Source organism: Phalacrocorax aristotelis, chromosome 14 (genome assembly GCF_949628215.1).
Source record: "Phalacrocorax aristotelis chromosome 14, bGulAri2.1, whole genome shotgun sequence".
NCBI classification, from domain to species: domain Eukaryota; kingdom Metazoa; phylum Chordata; class Aves; order Suliformes; family Phalacrocoracidae; genus Phalacrocorax; species Phalacrocorax aristotelis.
This window is the reverse complement of record NC_134289.1, coordinates 964,686-982,570: the sequence shown is the minus strand read 5'-3', so window position 1 is coordinate 982,570 and position 17,885 is coordinate 964,686. Positions and strand designations below refer to the sequence as shown.

Below are 17,885 nucleotides of genomic sequence, written 5' to 3'. Positions count from 1 at the left end.
TCACAAGTATATCATGTAAGCAATATTTCCAGCATATAAGTCTATACAGACATCTTAAAACATTGTTACTAAATTTAAAAACACAAAATTAAAAGATACGGTATATAAGGAAAAAATTACTTTTCAGGAAGCGCAGTGGACAAAGCGGTGAATAAAAAACCCAGCCCACCCAGAGGTGAACTCAGCCTCAGGGAATGCAGGTCAGTAAGTGGATTACTGGCGAGAGTATTTTGGAAATCACTTTCACTAAAAGCATGCCTATATTAAAAGGGAAATTACGGTACCTTAATTGCACTTTTCAGCCATAGTTGTTGAGATTATACGTTGATCACCTGGAAGGCAGAAAACAGATTCATAATACTGTTTATATTTTAATTACCGATTAAGAAGAGCAACTAATATCACGTATTTATCCCTTCTTAAAATAGTTTTAGCTTTCCAAAAAAACAGAGAAGAGCGGAATACATAGCTTTTGATATCTCCTATTTTATTTCTTTGAAAGGCAGCTTTGAATAAGAAAAATGAGAAGAAAACAATGCCCAAGGTTTTCATTAAAGTAGTTTACATATTTTCATGAAGGCTGTCAACTCAGAAACCAAGGAAAAATTCATTAAAACTTTTATTCTTATAAAATATCTACCCTAAAACATATCTACAAGGCACTTACCTGTAATTCGTTTAGACTCAAATATATTCTCTGCCCTTGCCCAACCTAAAATATTTAACTGTAAAATCTCTGACTGGTGGTTTACAGCCCTCTGTGGGGTTTGTGCATGCGAGCTCTCTCCGGGACGGAGAACACAACTGGTGGGCGTAGGAGTGCTTTGGAGGCCGTTTCGCCAGTGTCTACCCAGGAGAGACTGTGCCGTGGGGAAACTTGGAATGCCCATAAAAGCTGAGGGATTCAAGAAGTGTTTGGACTTCCCAGTACAGACTGTCAGGGTGGGAGGTGTCACCTTCCTCACAGATCCAAGGGCAAACGTGCAAGGATCTTTACCAAGGAGTGCCTGCTGGTGGGCACAGGGCAGAGGAACCCACTGGGGACGCTGGGCGGTCACTGGCTACGCTCCCGGTTTTCCCCTCCATAGGTACCCCTCTTGCCTCACCCTGGTAACGTCTTGTGCCGAACTCTTGGAAGTGTGTAAGCTTACCAGCTACCAGCACAGTGGTATCTACCTGAAGGAACAGCGTCTGCACAGTTTAATGAGTCACCGAGAAAGAGTGACCCTAAGTTACCCATATTCTATAGAATTAAATCTAAACCAAGAATGCAGCTCTGAATGTTTCCAGACTTCAAGGTTATTTGCAGCCTGAAAATGTAATCTGAAGTTAAAAAGTTGTCTATGGCCTCATTTGCAGACTAGGTATGCAGAATACACCTTAACCAAACCTGTTTCAAACAGTTCCAGAAACAAAAGGCTTGCAATAAGCAAGGCACAGCTGCTCTGCAGTTCTGTCAAGCTCTGCTTGCTCCATACAGCAAAAATCTCGGGGATGAAACAGAATTTGAAACTGCATTTGAACAGGAGCTTTTACTATGGGGGGGGGAGGTTATAAGTTGTTATTGGTTGGCTTTAAAAATTAATCGTAGGGTTGCTGGGCTCATTTCGCCTCTCTCTTTTGGAAAAATCCAGATCTTTACTGAGAGCATGTCAGCATTATCTTTGGACAATTTCACAGGAAGCAAAGACATTTTGCAGGTTGCTGCTTTGTCTTTTACTTCAATGTTTGTTAAGTTATCTACGTAATCAGACCCAATTGCCTGGAATATGCAAAGAGCTATGACTCGACCAATAAACCAACCAAACTTATCCTCTGGCTTGTTAATTGACAGGACAGAAGTGATTTGTTATATTGGCGTTAGCCAGCTTGCCATGCTCTGAAAGCAGAAAGCAGGTATATTTAGGTACACATGGCTTGCTTTGCGATAACCGAAACTGTTGTTTTGTTCTGAAGTGGAATAAATACACTGTAGGTTGAGTAGTCAGATTTATAAAATAACTCACAGCTTTTAAGGGTGATGGAAGTTTATGGAAACACATGGATGTTATGCTGATTTCAAACAAAATATCACATAAGGGGAACCAACATGGTATTTTATTAGCCTTCAAAATAACTGTTTAAGTAAAAATTGGTATGCTTCATTGACAAGACACCATATGTGTGTGGGAGTGCATAACTTTTCCCCAGAACAGGTCTGCTTGACCAAATAATTTCTCTCTACTACATATGTGTGTATATATATATACGCACACACAGAAAGAAAAAAACCCAGAGTACAATCAGAGGAAAATACAGAAAAAACAACTCACAGTTCATCACAACAAACAGTTGTCTGTATTTCTGAAGACAAACAATTCTGCCATATTTTTCAAGAAAAAAACCAAAGTGGTTCCAGCATACAAACATATTACTGAACCTTACTCCTGAAAGAATGCCTATTCTTGCCTTTAAAGAGAGTTGGTATAAACCGGGATGGGCGGATAGCTGCCCAACAGGCGTAGGCACTAGTCTGTGTGGAATACAGGAGCGTTCTACCAACACCGCGGTTACCACTGATTGGACATTCCACCAAAATAATGATGTATTTCACCCACAAAAATCCACAACATTAAGACGGCAGTTTAGTTTGTCCAGAGAATGTAGAGTATTCGACGCATGTAGTAGAGGAAGAGGAACAAAATGAATTGCATTGCAGTAGAAACAGGGTTTACTACTTGCTTTGCTAAGAGATTAATGCCTATTGTCAGAAGATTTTATAATAAATGATCATCATTTTGCATTTTTGTAATGAAGATACATCATGCTGTGTGTTGTTCACACACTGTAGAACACTTCCTCTAATCATCAAGAGTTTATAGTTCTGTATATTATTTTACAGAAAAAAAAAAAAAGAATCAGGCTGTTTAGATTGTGATTGGTTTGCATTTTAACATTAAAGAAAGAGACACACACTTGATCTCAGAGTTTTCTACAGTAGTAGAAGAGAACAACACAGCAATGGACTGTGGCTATTACATCAGCCTGCAATTTGGTGCAGGAGAAGCACATTAAAGCAGGGAATGCTGTGTAGGCACTGCATCTACACAATCTATAATTTGGGGGGGTTACTTAGGACTTTATGTCCCCACCATATATGTGGTTCAAAGTCGCCTGAAGGATGAGTCATTCATTTGGACCCTCACAGCCCTCTTAGGCTCAGCAATGCATTTTGTGCCCGCTGCAATGGGACTTCTGGTTTAGTTTCCTCTAAAAGGAACCTCATTCACATGCACTAACACACTCCAAATTGACCCAAACTGCAATAAACAGGAATGATTGAGGGATTCACTTCAAAACCATGCTACTGCTCCTAAGTATTAACGATTTCTATCCCAAGCGATGGGATACGTTAAGAAAAACACATTAACATGGTAGGGGTAAAGAAAGTGATTTTATATAATCCAGTGCCCTCTCCTAGCCCTTATCTGCAAGAATCATGTAATATCAAAATTCATCCTCAAAGGCAAGAACTGGGGGGATCCACCAGTTAGCTGTGACGGCGCAGTTATCTACTAAGCAGCCATTAAATCCCTATACCTACTGAAAACTGGACATTTGGCCTTCTATTTCTTTGCTCTCCTTTCAGCAATGGAAGGCTTGGTGAAGGCCCTTCCAAAAATCTGTTGCCCTGTCTCCTTATAACCAGCAGATGTATACGCCTTTTAAATTAGAGAGGAAGCACAAACAGCACATTGGTAAAATAATTTCAAAATATTGTGTTGACTAAGTAAATTATCAAGGCTGTAATTCAGGACGAGCTTAGTTTCTACAGTTGATGATTGCCTGAAAAACAACAACTATCATTAAATCCAAAATATTTTTGGTATTATTTCAGAGATCCTGGTTTTCTGAGGACACCCTTCTCTTCCTTTCTCATTAATACAACAGAATATTTCACCTAAGAGAAGAAAAGGCCAATTTTGGGAAGAACGGTGAAAAAGTCTGTGTTTCTGAGGACACCCACAAGCAATGTCAAAAACCCAAAGGACAGGTTCAGCATGTCATTCTGTCCAGATGCTTAGAATTTTTCATTTTCTGTAAAGGATATGTAGGGAAAGTACAAATGCTAGAATTTGAGTATACAAAGATTCATTTCTGAGTTCTCCTGAAATGTGCTCCTGACCTTTTTCAGCAGACACCTGCTGACATCCTGATACACTGACATTACGAGCTTACCATGGCCAAGAGCTGGTGCTTTGATCCAGTGAAGTTGGTCATGTTTTAGTCAGTGTTGAAGGACTCGCTGCCTCTTTGTGCATCTGCGCCCACTTGGTTTTAATTGCCAGATTTAGCAACTGCTTAGATATGTCCTGTTGAAGACTGGTAGTATTTTTCCAAACTTTCATCTACAGCCAAACGCTGATAGTTGTAGCCAGTTTTTAAGAATAACCTGCAACCAGGTTTGGGGACGGAAACCAGGTACCAAAGCAGAGGCAGCACCAATAGGGATAAAGCCAAGGCACACCAAACTGAAGTGAAGCAGAACCGGCCTTAAAATTCACAAAATTAATAATGCTTTGCATTTTTGCAAAGGTCAGGATTTCAAACAAGGAGTCATGTGGGCAGATCAGGAAACCAAGAGCAGGAACCTCAACTGGTCAGGTACCAGAGCATGACCAAGCCTAGAGGGCAGGAGACAGGCGAAAGAAGGAACCCAGAGGTGAGATTTGCTGACCCTGGAGTTCAGCACCCAGGAAAGGCTGCCCCACAGCCTTCAGCTCAGAAGTAAGTATTTGGGGTTGGAATGGTGTAAGCACTAGGCGTAAGGTTTAGGTTTAAAGGTAGGGCTTCAGGTTATTGGTTAGGCGTTGGCTAAGGGCCTATCTGAAGCAGTGTCCCGGTCACATCACCTTTACCTGAACCCCTCTTACCTCTACAAAAGCTGCAGTCTCTGTTGGCCTGGCTCTCAGACACCCTTCGTGTACTCAGAGGCTACAACCAGCAGAAGCCTCTGGCCTCACTTCTGCCCTCCCCCAGCTCTGCTCCTGTGTTACCCCTGACAGGCACTACCACCACACAGAGCCACCTGCTGCTCACCAGTCAGCCTCCTCCAAGGCAAGTGACCTCACACCACCCACCTACCGCATCATTTCTGCCTGCAGCTCCCTCTGAGGTCCCACCGCCTCTGCCCAGCCCTTGGTCTGGGCTGCAAGCTCCCTGCCCTTCTCTGCCGCGAGACACGCTCCACGCGGCTGCTTTTGCACCGCCCTTAGCCCACATGCCTATTTATCATGGAACAGTACAGCAAGATCAGAGATGTGTGCAGGGTTTTGTTAGGAACATATAAAAAAGAATGTTTTCAATAATTTCTTTTGTCCTGCCTTATTTTTCTTATTGATACATGACATTTACTTTTTTCTCCAGCCTGTTCTCTGAACTTCTACTTTCACTTCGCCTCTTTTCCACTAAAATAAGTGACTCATATAATTACTTTAAAAAATTATGTTAAAAATCAGCATGAAGAGCAATATTATTGAAGCTAAGGAATGCAAATTCACACTTTTCATGAAGCAAGAATCCGAAATCTCTCAGGCATCTTTGAAAATTACCACCTTTATTTTAATTAAGCAAATGCTACCTATAATGATTCTTACAGTATGTACCTTTTCGTATATGATACCTTAACAAACTCCATCTCTACACTTCTCTCAGTGTCTGATCTTAATTTTTATGCATCTAAGATATACTCCATAACTCAAGAAATTAAAGAGTACTGAACAGCTCTTTAAGTATTCACATAATTTGCCTTCTGCAGAGACTAATCAGTACTTTTTTTTTTTTTTTTTTTTTGCCTGCTTACAAGGGAAATTCATGAACCAAAATCACTAAGAAGCGTTAGGGTGAGGGGAGCAAAACTGCTTAGCATGCAAACACTTTTTTTTCTCCTCTCCTGTAGAAAAAATGGGGTTTGATTTTGCCTTAAGTGTATGTTAAATAAAAGTTTTCATCAGAAAAAATACAAATGCAACCATATCCTCTATGACTAATAAAACTTACCTGTTCCAGGTTTGTAAATCAATACGCTTACTCCCTAGTAAGCAAAACTTACAGGTGGTATTCCTAAAATCCACCCAAAACCACCAATCCCAAAATCCACCCTCTTCCAAAAGTCTCCATCAACTCCTAATAACATGTAAAGAGTATTATTCTGGTATTTTTATTGTAAGTTCTGTTGTCAAATTGGAGCAATGAAAACTTGATTTACTGCAACCCTCTTCTGGAAAATCAACTCATTCATATTTTTCTTGGCAGTAGAAAGTAAACTTGATCCAAAGTAAGTGACTTGCTTTAGCATTATTTCTTGCTTTCTGTATACATTTCATATATATTTACGTCTGCCTCTGCTTCTAATGCATGTCTCTGCTGGTTTCACACAGCTGGTGGAAGCTGGCTGATTGAACACAGGAGCATCAATCAAAATCCCAAATTATAATCTCAGCTCTGATTTTTGTTTTTTCTGCAAACTCACTATATAACTCAAGTGCATCCGAAGTATAGTTAAATAATTTACTGCCTAAAATAAAATAAAACCTCCAAAAGAGTTCTTTAGAAGTCTCAGTGAATTTTTTCTCAAATGCAGGTCACTCAGAATTTCACAGTGCCTCAGAAAAAGGTTTGCTTAGAGATCAACAGGGATTGCATTTTATTCCATCTATAGAATACATGAACAAAACAACTGTGCTTGTTCCGTATTCCTCATCTGTCTTTGTATCATTTTGCACTGCCTCACACCTCAAATCTTCATGCATTGTGTGATTGACCAGCTGACTCACTATATAATACAATGCACTTTAAAAAATTGTATAAGTAAAATAATCTTGACAATCAATGGACATATTCTATTGTGTCTAACACTTGTGGTAGAAATCTCCCAAGCAACTGAGGAGAATTAGAATAGAATAGAATAGAATCATTAAGGTTGGAAAAGACCTCTAGGATCATCAAGTCCAACCGCCAACCCAACACTACCATGTCTCCCAAACCATGCCCTGAAGTGCCACTTTTACACGTCTTTTAAATACCCCCAGGGATGGTGACTCCTCTTCCTCTTCCAATGCCCGACCACTCTTGCAGTGAAGACATTTTTCCTAATATCCAACCTAAACCTCCCCTGACGCAGCTTGAAGCCATTCCCTCATGTTCTATCACCAGTAACTTGGGAGAAGACACCAACCCTCCCCTCACTACAACCTCCTTTCAGGTAGTTCCTTCCCTATGGTTTCTGGTTACACAGTAGCAGGCTCCAGCCAACAAGCCTCACTAGGAGCCTAGCCAGCAGCCTACCACCTCTTCCTCGTGTACTACATCTGCAGTGTGGTGTTCAAGAAACTGGTTGTAACCCTGCTGCAGGAATGCATGACGTGCCAGTACCATTGCAGACCAGCAGCAGAGAAGCTCCAATATTCCCACACTCTCTGCTTTTGCCCTCACGTCATTCAACAGGAAATCTTAGTGCTTTCACAAAATTTTCTTTGCTGAATATTACAGGAAATGGCATTCAGCTAACACAGGAACACCGCCTCATTGCTTCAGCTTCATTAGGGCCCCCCAAGGATCTTATTCCTTTCAGAGAATGTCTTAAAGCATGAAACACAATGCAAGATCGTCCCAACAGTTCAACGTGAGAAGTAATGTAGAAAATACCTTTTATCTTTCTTTGGCTTACTCAGGCTGAAAAGTCTTTAGCTCACTTAATTCTGACCTCCTTATAAAAACAGAAAACACGGTGCCAGTCCCTGCCCATGAAATGCTCTTATTCATCAAGGAGGGAAGTTGAAGAGAAACCCGAAGTGAGAGAGAAACTGCAAATATGTCCTCACCCAGCTCCAGCTATGCCAAGTGAAAAGCTGCCTGGGCCCACTCGTCTCCCAGCCTACGTCCAGCTGCTCCTCACTGCTGTTCTGGTGGAGGCACCCACTCCCCCAGCCCTGCTGGGAGCACGGGCCACCAGCTTGCTCTCCAATCTGTTTCAATCACAGTGAAGTGAGTTTAAGTGACAGGTCGTGGTTCATTTGTTCAGAAAAACTCCTAGAAGCTACCCGGCCATGAGGTTTGTGGAGGTGGGAATGCAGTGAGAATGGTGAAAAGCAGCAGGTTGACCTTCTCGGCAAACACAGCCAAGGAGAATCTGGGTAAGAGCCTTTCTACTCAGGAAAGACGGGGTACCCCCTGACATGCATTTGAAGATTTTAGTCCTCGAGGGAAATTAAGTCTGCACCAGGTTAAAACAAATCTATATATTCTACAGTTACAAACTGACAGCAAGAGACATCAAATGCAAAATCTGCATGAGACAGAAAAGGATTTAAGATTTTGTCTAAGCAAGCACAGAGCAGCAGATGCTTCTAGACGATAAAAACAACGTGATTTCAGCCACACACTCCACATCACGAACCTGGGCAGAACCAGCAGATGGACATTCCCAGTTATAGTCCCAGACACAATCCCTCACCCACACTCTGTGCTTTCCCCGAGTCTCAAAACAGTTCTTAAATAGGGATGACATCTACTTGTGTGACAGAATTACACTGGACTTCCTAAACAAGCGGTTGCTCTTCCACGTTTGTTCATACTCATCACTGTACTCCTGAAATCTCCCTCCTACTCTCCCTCTTAATAAGGTTCAGGAATGTTTGAGCAGCATATTCTGGACTAAAAGCTCCCCCAGTCTTTCATCCCCCCTGTCTGTGTAATATTTATGTTAGCCTGTTTTAGGCTGTGTTTGGCTTGGTTAATATTCCTCCCACTTATGTGGAACTATTCAAGAAAACCTTCAGCAATGGTTCTGAACAGATATTTTCCTAGCTCTTTTCCCTTCATCAGCCCTCTGTCCACTGATAAACATAATTAAGGACAAAATCATAAACTCATGCCCTTTACTGTTCAAGACAATACCCTCATCTCCAAAAACTTTGGTACCTGAAAGCAAACAGGTTTCGACAAGGCCGCTCAAGGTAAGGATCACACACATGCAGTTACGTTACGTGCGTGAATGCCCACAGACCTCCCCGTAGGAGCACCTACACTGAGCAGAAGCATGCGCATGCTCCCATATACTCATTGTGTCTCTACATACTACACACAAGAAGACAGAAACTGTTGATTAATCGAAGATTAGTCACACTGATGTATTAAAACACATAAAAAGGACCAAATTTTGCCCAAGATACTGAAACTACAAGTCTAAGGTATTTTGATATTTGTAACAAACTTCTTTTTAGCAGCCTGCTGGCTTAGAGATTTGGGCTTCAATCCGTACTGACACAAGGTCTATTCTGTATCAACAGCAAGCTACAAACATAGTCATTTTAGGCTTTAAATAAGTTATTCAAAGTTACTCTAAGAAGAAAAAAGTATCTTTCTAGAGCTTCTGTTTGTCAGATAATCTAAATAATCTATTTTATTTTTCAGTAGGCTGCAAAATGCTATTAAAAACCAGATATCTTTAGAGGAGTTTCTACATTGCCTCATACAGATCAAAAATCCCAAGGCCTGAGTAGTATTATAAACCTCGGCAACCTCGCTCCTAGGTCTTCTCAAACACTGCTGAAACTTGTTACAAATCACTGTAACTTATTTGGTCTTAATCAGATTTGATCCCAGGTTTGAAAAGGTTCAAAAATATTTCTCTATTTCATACTGCCACTGGCCTCCGTAGTCCTGCACTTCGATCCCGTGTATTTTGTATTTCTACCTAATGCACAATGATAAATGAACACCTGCGGGATTTCCAGAATTTGTGAACCGTCCAATCCAGCAAATCATGCAAATAGTTTCATACATTTCCTGACATTCCTCAAATGAGAACAGAGCCTGAGCTGTGGCATTAATACAGCATACTCAAATTAAAGCTTAGCAACGCCTGAGTTGTTCAGATTTGTATTCAAATAAGACAAACAAGTGGCAAATCCAGAGGGGGTCTTGAAGGTGGCATTAAGTTTTACTTTTTAGATTTTTCACTGCGTACTGTAAGTTTGGGTTCAAGGGCTTTGCTTCAACACCCACTGAAAAAAAACACGTTCCTCATCAGAGAAGTCTTTGCAACTGAAAACTTATACGGACTGCTCTTCTTGCCCCATTTCCATTTTTGCAATTATCTTATTATATAAATATTAATTTCGGTAGTCAAACTCTAAGAAATGGTTTACATAAGCAGCTTTTTAGTTGATGCATTATCACTGTCGTTTTAAAACATTTATGTGGCTTGTTTATATTACTTTGTTAATTTTATTGTAATCTAGTATTAATTAATAGCTCTGTGGTTATAAAGTGTTTAACCAGTTACAACTCTTAATTATGCCACAGCATTGCTTAATAAAACAATACACTACTGAGATTCAATCAAATTAATTTAATTAATCTATCCTCTTTTATGGGTAATTTATTGCACAATAAAAGCAGTCATGAAATTGTTTTCATGGCAACTAGCCTAAAAAAGGCATTGCATATATTCTTTCTTCAACTATAGAGAAAAACTGTCACTGATTTCAATAGTTTTTTACAGACCGTCATGAGGATCTCAACTGTCTCAAAACCAGCAGGCAGTCACAGAAATTTAGTAATAGCGCAACCTTGTTTCTGAAGTAATGCTGAAACGGAGGCCTGGCACACGGAGCTCCAGGCGGTAACTGTCCAGCTGAGAAGCCTGTCCCCGAGAGCGGCCACCAAACTGCCGCTTTAGGACTTACTGAGCCTGAGGTCGGACCTTTGCCTGGCGAAGTCACGGGAGAATTCTTCCTCCAGGAAGCTGTCAAACTGCATCTCGGACCTGCCTGAGCTGCTGCCATGTGCCACGCTCCCTGGCAGCGAGGTCCACGCGCCGACCACTACATGGGAAAGCACTCCATTTGCTTGCTTTAAATCTGCTACTGGATAATTTTGTTTAACCTGTTCTAATCCTACTTCGTGTATTATGAGAAAGATTTAATAAATTGCCTGCAACCACTTTTGCCCACTTTGGAGCTTACAACCCTCCATGAGGTCCATGCCGTGGCTGCATCTCTCAGGCTGAACAGTCCAAACCCATTCGGTGTCTCCTCACACGATGCCACTCCATCCAACTGCCCCTCTTTGGGCCTTTTTTAGTCCTATTAGTTATGCATAGCCATTTATTCTCTGTTTGGTACTGCCTAGCACTTGTCATGACTAAATTAAATCTTAATTATTTCAGATCATTTCTTCATGTGTCAACATAATTTAAAACTATAATTCTGTCCTTGCTGAAATGCTTTCAGATCTTTCTGAAGCTGTGTGCGCGACTTTCCAATTGTGGTCTCTATGATATCACACAAGTCAATGAAGGAAAAAAATTAAACATGACAGTCTCATGTTTAACAGTTGTCACTAGCTCACAACAGACTTGAAAACATTTCCCTGTGTGACAGCACGCACATTACTGGTGACTTACCCTAGATTATAATTCCAATGTTCGCTTATGAGAACAACGCATGGTAAACTTTTAAAAGAGCAACTTAACTTGAAACAAACTGCAATCCTTGCTCCGTCCCCATCTCCTAAACCAGCTACTTATGCAATGACATTTCCCTTCGCACTCCTCTAGGTCCTCTCCTGTCACCGTCAGTCTCAGGTATTGGTCATGGATAATGGTTCAGAAACTGTCTGGCCAGTTCTGCAGATGCTTTAGGGTGAAATTCATTAGTCTGGTGACTGGAATACAAATAATCTCTCTGATTATTTTTCTAACTTGATCTATTCCTCCTTAGACCCTTGCATTATCTCCTAGAATTAGTGAAGAAACTCTGATTATAATTCCAATGCTTCTCACAAGGACAGGAAGCATTTAATTAAATATTTGTAGAATACACTATTCAATACTTCATCTTTTGGAAAATGTGCGCCATGCATTTTACTCTTAGCTGGTAACAAAACTAAATTTAAAAATACCTTAAGACAGATATTTTACTGAATGGAGTGTGAAAATATTCACACTCCGAGTCCCAAAGGTTAGTCCATCTCTTCTGACTCCGATCGTTTTACGTTAAAGGGATCAGTATCATCTTTTATCACAGCCCTCTGACAGACTGGCAGAGATGGTGCAAAACCACCACAGTTTTTGGAGAAAGGAAGTTAGAAAAAGGATGTGTTCAGTTATAAAGCCTAGCAGAAGGATTTTGAGATGGCTGAGCTGATATGACTTCTCAGGTTCATCTCACGTATTTGTTTAATAGTTGATAGGGTGATACCTTGGCCCTAATCTATATTTTAGATTTTCCCTCCCCAAAAGGTATTTGCAGAGATGAGGTTTTATGCCTGAACATAATAAGCACCTATGTAGAATTTGTCCCTTCAGTAATTATTTACTTTTGCAGTCCACAGGGCTTTACTGCAGTGACGCCTTAACAGAATTCACACGCAAATTCTGGAAAATGGAAGGCTGAAGATCACTCAACAAAAACTAGGTTGGGGCTGGCTTCACATGGAGGTCTCCATGCTCTGCAACCTCTTTACATCACCAATTACAGCATGTTTTATACTTGGGGCATGACTGAGCTGACTTTTTTCCCAGGACTGTTTTTCCTCCTAAACGTACTGGTGCTGGTTTTTTGTGTTTTCTGTAGAATTGAGGAATTAGGAAAGTTTTGCTTCTAAGCAATAAACTGTCACAGGAGAGGGCAGGAAGTGTGGTACCAAAGGACACCATGTGATGTAATCATATGAAATCTGCACCACAGTTCACTGGTGTTCTCCTGCAGCAACGAAACCACATGCTTCGCATATGTCTCTCTTGAACACAGGAGGAGTTTTGTGCATTTGTGCAGAGTGGCCCGGAGGTGGCTGCTCCACCCTGCCCCTTGCTGCCACTTGGTTCAGGCTAAGTTTCCTCCCAGCATCTCCTCCCATGGCCTTAGAAACAACCCTTAATGTACTTGCTGCTGATTTTCAAAGGTGAGTGTGCCACAGCCACTCCCATGCTTCCCGCATCGTAGGGATAAAATGCCTCCACTGAAGAACAGTATAGATGTCAAGAGGGTGCCCTGTGATTGCTCATGGAGAGGGAGGAACACAGCTGGGTTCTGGGCTGGTTCCCATTGCCTTTGAAGCACAGGAGGAGGAGGAATGCCTAACGCTGAAGGAAAGCAAATGCAGCAGACTTGAATCTGAAAGGGGACCTCCCTGGTGACACTCAGCAGTGTGGAAAGAAGCTCCCTACATGACTCGGGCAAACACAAATGCATGAGAAAAAAATGTGCTCTTCAAATAAAAGCACTACTTAGTCCCTACATGTGCCTGCGGGGTGGCTCAGGGAAGACACTTGTATTTGTGCAGCTCAGCTGTTACCTCCCATCTTGCTCCCAAACATCTTCTGGGGGTTTATGCATAGACCTGCTCTGGCTATTACAAACCCTTAGGATCAAAGCAAACACCTAATTGCTCATTCAAGAAATTCTCTGCCCACAAATGAACATGCTGTTGTGACTTTTTAACTTACTGACTAAATACTGTTACACGCACTTTGTCAAAAATGTGCATCTTTCCTCTTCTGGGGAACTTTATTGTTAAAATGCTTTCTTATTTAGCAGGTAATGCTAGCTCAAGACTTAGCACTAGTATCTCCTAGCCCAAATACATTATATAGAACCATGTTTGTATTTTTGTTCTCAGTTGGTAGGTATTATATGTTTCAGCACCTTCCCCATGGTTACGTAGCAACTAAAAGTTAAAGAGAGAACAAATAGGACATTAAGAGATTTTCTTTCGGTTACTTTCCTAATTTTTCCTTTATATTAATGTTTAATTTGACATAAAGGAATACAACTTGCTGCATTGAAGTGATACATGTAAATCTCTAAAGACAGCTATTGAAGCCGTTCAGCCTGAGCACTCCTGGTATCACAACTGTGCCTACACAGGGCTACCTTCAACGTGCGCATGTACCAGGGTGAAACTGCTGATCAGGCCACAGCTGTTAGCCTGTTCCCCACTCCCTCCCATGCAAGGCTGCTACTTCCACTACCCCTCCTCCTCCCCTCCTAGCACATACACACGCTGGTTAGAGTTCGTGGGATTAAGGGTCACCTCCTTTCTTCTTCCCTGGAAAGCAAGTGGGAAACCCCCAGAGCTCTCCCTACTGCGCTGTGCACAAGGCAACACAGCTCACAAGTTACAGAGCTCAGTCAAGAGGGTGTGCTCAGCATGGACTCGAAAGGCACCTAAGTCCAAAAATCAGAAAACTACAAGGAGATAGCATGGTTTTAAAGGTCGAGAGAGAAAAAGAAAAGCAAAGCAATCAAACAAGGGAGCAAGGGAGTAAGGAGAAAAGACATGACATATGACAAGCACAGCAGACGCTAGGAAGGAGTACACCACAAAGTAGGTGGTTTCCAAAGAATAACCTGACATTAGACTCAAATGTTGCCACCCATTGAAAGATCACTCATCTCCATCATGGCAATTATTCAGAAACATTTTAGAACTTGCCACCATCACTAACAGCTATTTAAATTTGGGATGTACAGCAGAAGTTGCATAGTATTGAACCTGTCCCTTATTTGGTACAAAACTGGTCATTTTTGCTGTGAAAATTCACATGTAAAAGCAAACCTTAAAAAGCAGTTTGCAAGTGTTTTAGGCTTCAAAAAGCTGTTTCTGTAAAAGCCTACTAATGGTTCTGCATTTCTTCATGTCATGGCTGCACGTTACAAGAAAAATAAAAGTCACAGCTCCAGCAAGGTATGACTGAAAGGGCTCCTGGCTGTCAGGAAGAGGCCTCATAATGGAAAAGCAAAAGAAAAATAAGGCATAGTGAAAGGAAAATTAAAGCAGTGTTTTTTAGTCTTTCCTTCCTAAAATTGCATAGTTATGCTGAAGCATTCAGAACTATCATAGGAACACAGCCACCCACATATTCTCCAACGCATGTAACATGCCACACTGTCTTCCACAGGCTGCTGAATGAAGTCTGTTCAGACAGAGGAAGCATGCCTTAATTTCAGGGAGAAATTCCAGAAAACCAGATTCAAACAGGTTTAAGGTATTCTTACACCAAGAAAAAAAAAAAAGGCTCCAAAGACTTTGTGAAACATCCCTCGTGTATGCTGTGGGCGTGAAACTGCTGAAATGGCTCTGCCTGCTTCAGAAGTCAGCACTGCTGCAACAGCCCCTCACCTGGAGGTTTCTTCCCTCACCTAGCATAAGGGGTCAAACAAGAAATCCTCACCCATCTACTTGTAAAATACATCTCTAGGTGTCAGCTTTTAGTGATATGGCAGGCTTCATACAGCTGCAGATAGAGACGATGGCTTGCTCTGGGAACCCCAGGTGGAAGACTGAAAACTGAATAGCCAGTAGACACTTCCGCTCTGATTGGCTGACCATGGCTGAAAGGCGGTACAGACTAACAACCTGTTTTATGACTTGTAGGCGTGATCCACTTGTATTTTCCCTCTCTCCATTTCCAGCAGGTCAGCAGATGCTTGTGCCTGCAAAATATCAATCTGAGCTGTCACCTGGCTCGCTAAACACTACCAGTAAAAAATAAAATAATAATTCAAAATTTTTATATTCCTCAAATACAGCAACATCTTCCAAAGAGTTTTTTTATTTATTCATTTTGTTTTAAACACAGATACTAAAGAAAGTGACATTTCTGAGAGCTCCGCTTGGGACATTGTTACTGAGACCATCAGAAGAGACCCAACATCCAACATGCACTGTTTAGAAAAAGAGTGACTTGATCTTGTTACATCAACTTTGAAACTGCCTTCTGTAGCACCCTGAGAGAGCCTGCCCTTCAGGCAGGTTTTTACAGGCTTTCACGGCTTTACTTTGATTGCTGTTGTAGCCGAAATATATATAGCTTTAGTACGAAAGGATTATCTGTTATCCTACCCTTTGGGAGAACCTCATACTGTGACAAAGTCTTTTCTCTGCTTAATCTCTTAAATTTCACAAAACTAACAAAAGTACAGCACATCTAGCATTACTTTTTTTTTTTTTTTTTCTATTGCCCTCAGCTCCTTGAGGACTAAGAAATCACTGAATGGTATTTAACATCACCATATCTGATTCTTAATTCACTGATAAACTGGGTTTGATGACATTTTTGCGTTCATAATCTGAATTGCCTAGTGTGACACTGCTCATTACAACCTTTTTTTACTGTATTTTAAGGGAAAGAACAAAGTCAGAAGGGACTAGATCACAGCCCTGGAAATTAAAAAAACCCCTAACGTTCTGCACTTCAGGATCAATTGATTTTGGTCCTCTGTCAAGCCTTGCCCACAAGGATTACCCCTTGGTTTCAACAGAACCATTTAATGCCTTGCTGTGATTTGGTATATTCTCTCTTTACTCAGACAAATCTTCACCAGCAGCTACTTTTTCCTCAGAGACTTAATATCCTGCTAGTGAAAGGACATTAGTCTCTTTGAACACAGATCATACAAACTAGAGTTCTTTAAAGAAGAGAAGCAGGGGCAAACCCAGAGGGTTTATGCTGGGCTGCCTGGCCCATCCTCAGGCTACTGACACCACCAAAGCCCAAGGGCACAAAGGAGAAGTCAGGACATGGCTTGCCAGCAAGTTTTGGTCATTTATCTTCACAGAGGTAGTGAGTCCAAAGAAAGCAGGAAGCACAGATCCCAGACCTCCAGTGGGACAGGGTTTGTGGGAGTTGTTTTTGCAGCCAAGAACCATCATATACTGCCATCAAGAGTTTTAGTTTATTTTGAAGTCAAGGACAACTGAAGACCTAAAGGTCATAATAGCTCATAATTAATTGGGGTTATACTGAATAAATCACTAAAAGTAAAAGTGAACCAAGCTTTTCTCCTCCCACTTCAATTCACTTGCTCTTGGACCCAAATATCCATGCAAATACAGGAGGTTATACCCTATTCACATTCTTGTACTACAGGAATATCCTGCAATACCAAAGAACTTCAGCAGCCACCACCAGTCCTTCCCTATTACCAGCAGCACTTCCATGGTCAGCAAGCATGCATTCATACATGGAAGGTGAACACTTCATACCCTCCCAGCAATGCCACCTCACAAGCCTTATGCACTAGTAAGGATTATAAGGAGCAGAGTTTTTTCTTAAAGGAAACATAAGATTCGGTGCCAAGTGCTTTTTTCTGAACACATTGTCTCTACACACACAAAGCTGAGGAGTCAATATAAAAGACTGCTTGAATGCTACAATAGAGAATTGGAGAGAAAGACCCAAACAGTATTATATAGCTTAATATCTGTAAGAATATCTTCATTGCGAACAGGTTCACTAGGTTACTCTGTTGACCAAAAAATACAGGGTTCACTTGGTGCAACTCTATAGCCAGGGTTAAACAAAAGAAAAAGCAATCTCACAACAGCCCCATCTATCCATAAAATCCACAAATCTAGTCATCTTAAAAGAACAAACCCAGCAATTCTTACACGCAGGTCTACGCTGAAGGCAGAATTTACACCAACAGAAATTACCGGACAGCATGCAGGAAGAACAGCAAAGATCAGCTGTATGCTTAGTGCCTGCTTGGCTACTGCACAAAATCACTGCCATATATATTCACCTTCCAGTTTTGTTCTGCTTTCATTTTCAGTGGTTAAAACGACCAAAGACCAGTATCTTGCCAACAGCCCTTCCAACCCAGCACACTCTTAGATGAAATGTAAACCACTAAATAGTACTGCTGAAGGGTGAAAGAGCATCCTGCCATGTCTGCAAAGATTTTTAAAACCCGAGACAGCAGCCTACTGTCCACAGGACACAATATAAACCAGGAGCCACTACCTGAACATGCCTGGAGACCTCAACAGCAGGAAGACGGATGGGCAGCTGTGCTGGAGGATGCAGAGCTTACGTATCCCCTACCAAGCAGCCG

General features: G+C 41.3%; 1 protein-coding gene across 3 annotated transcripts in view; it reads right to left on the bottom strand.

Moving 5' to 3' along the window:
- Positions 1–17,885, bottom strand: part of PCDH15 (protocadherin related 15) — a 695,790-nt gene that overhangs the window by 506,259 nt on the left and 171,646 nt on the right. For all 3 annotated transcript variants that reach the window (XM_075109425.1, XM_075109424.1, XM_075109422.1), the window contains exon 3: positions 285–332. The gene's annotated coding sequence lies outside the window, so the exon portion shown is untranslated. The remainder of the gene's footprint in view (positions 1–284; positions 333–17,885) is intronic.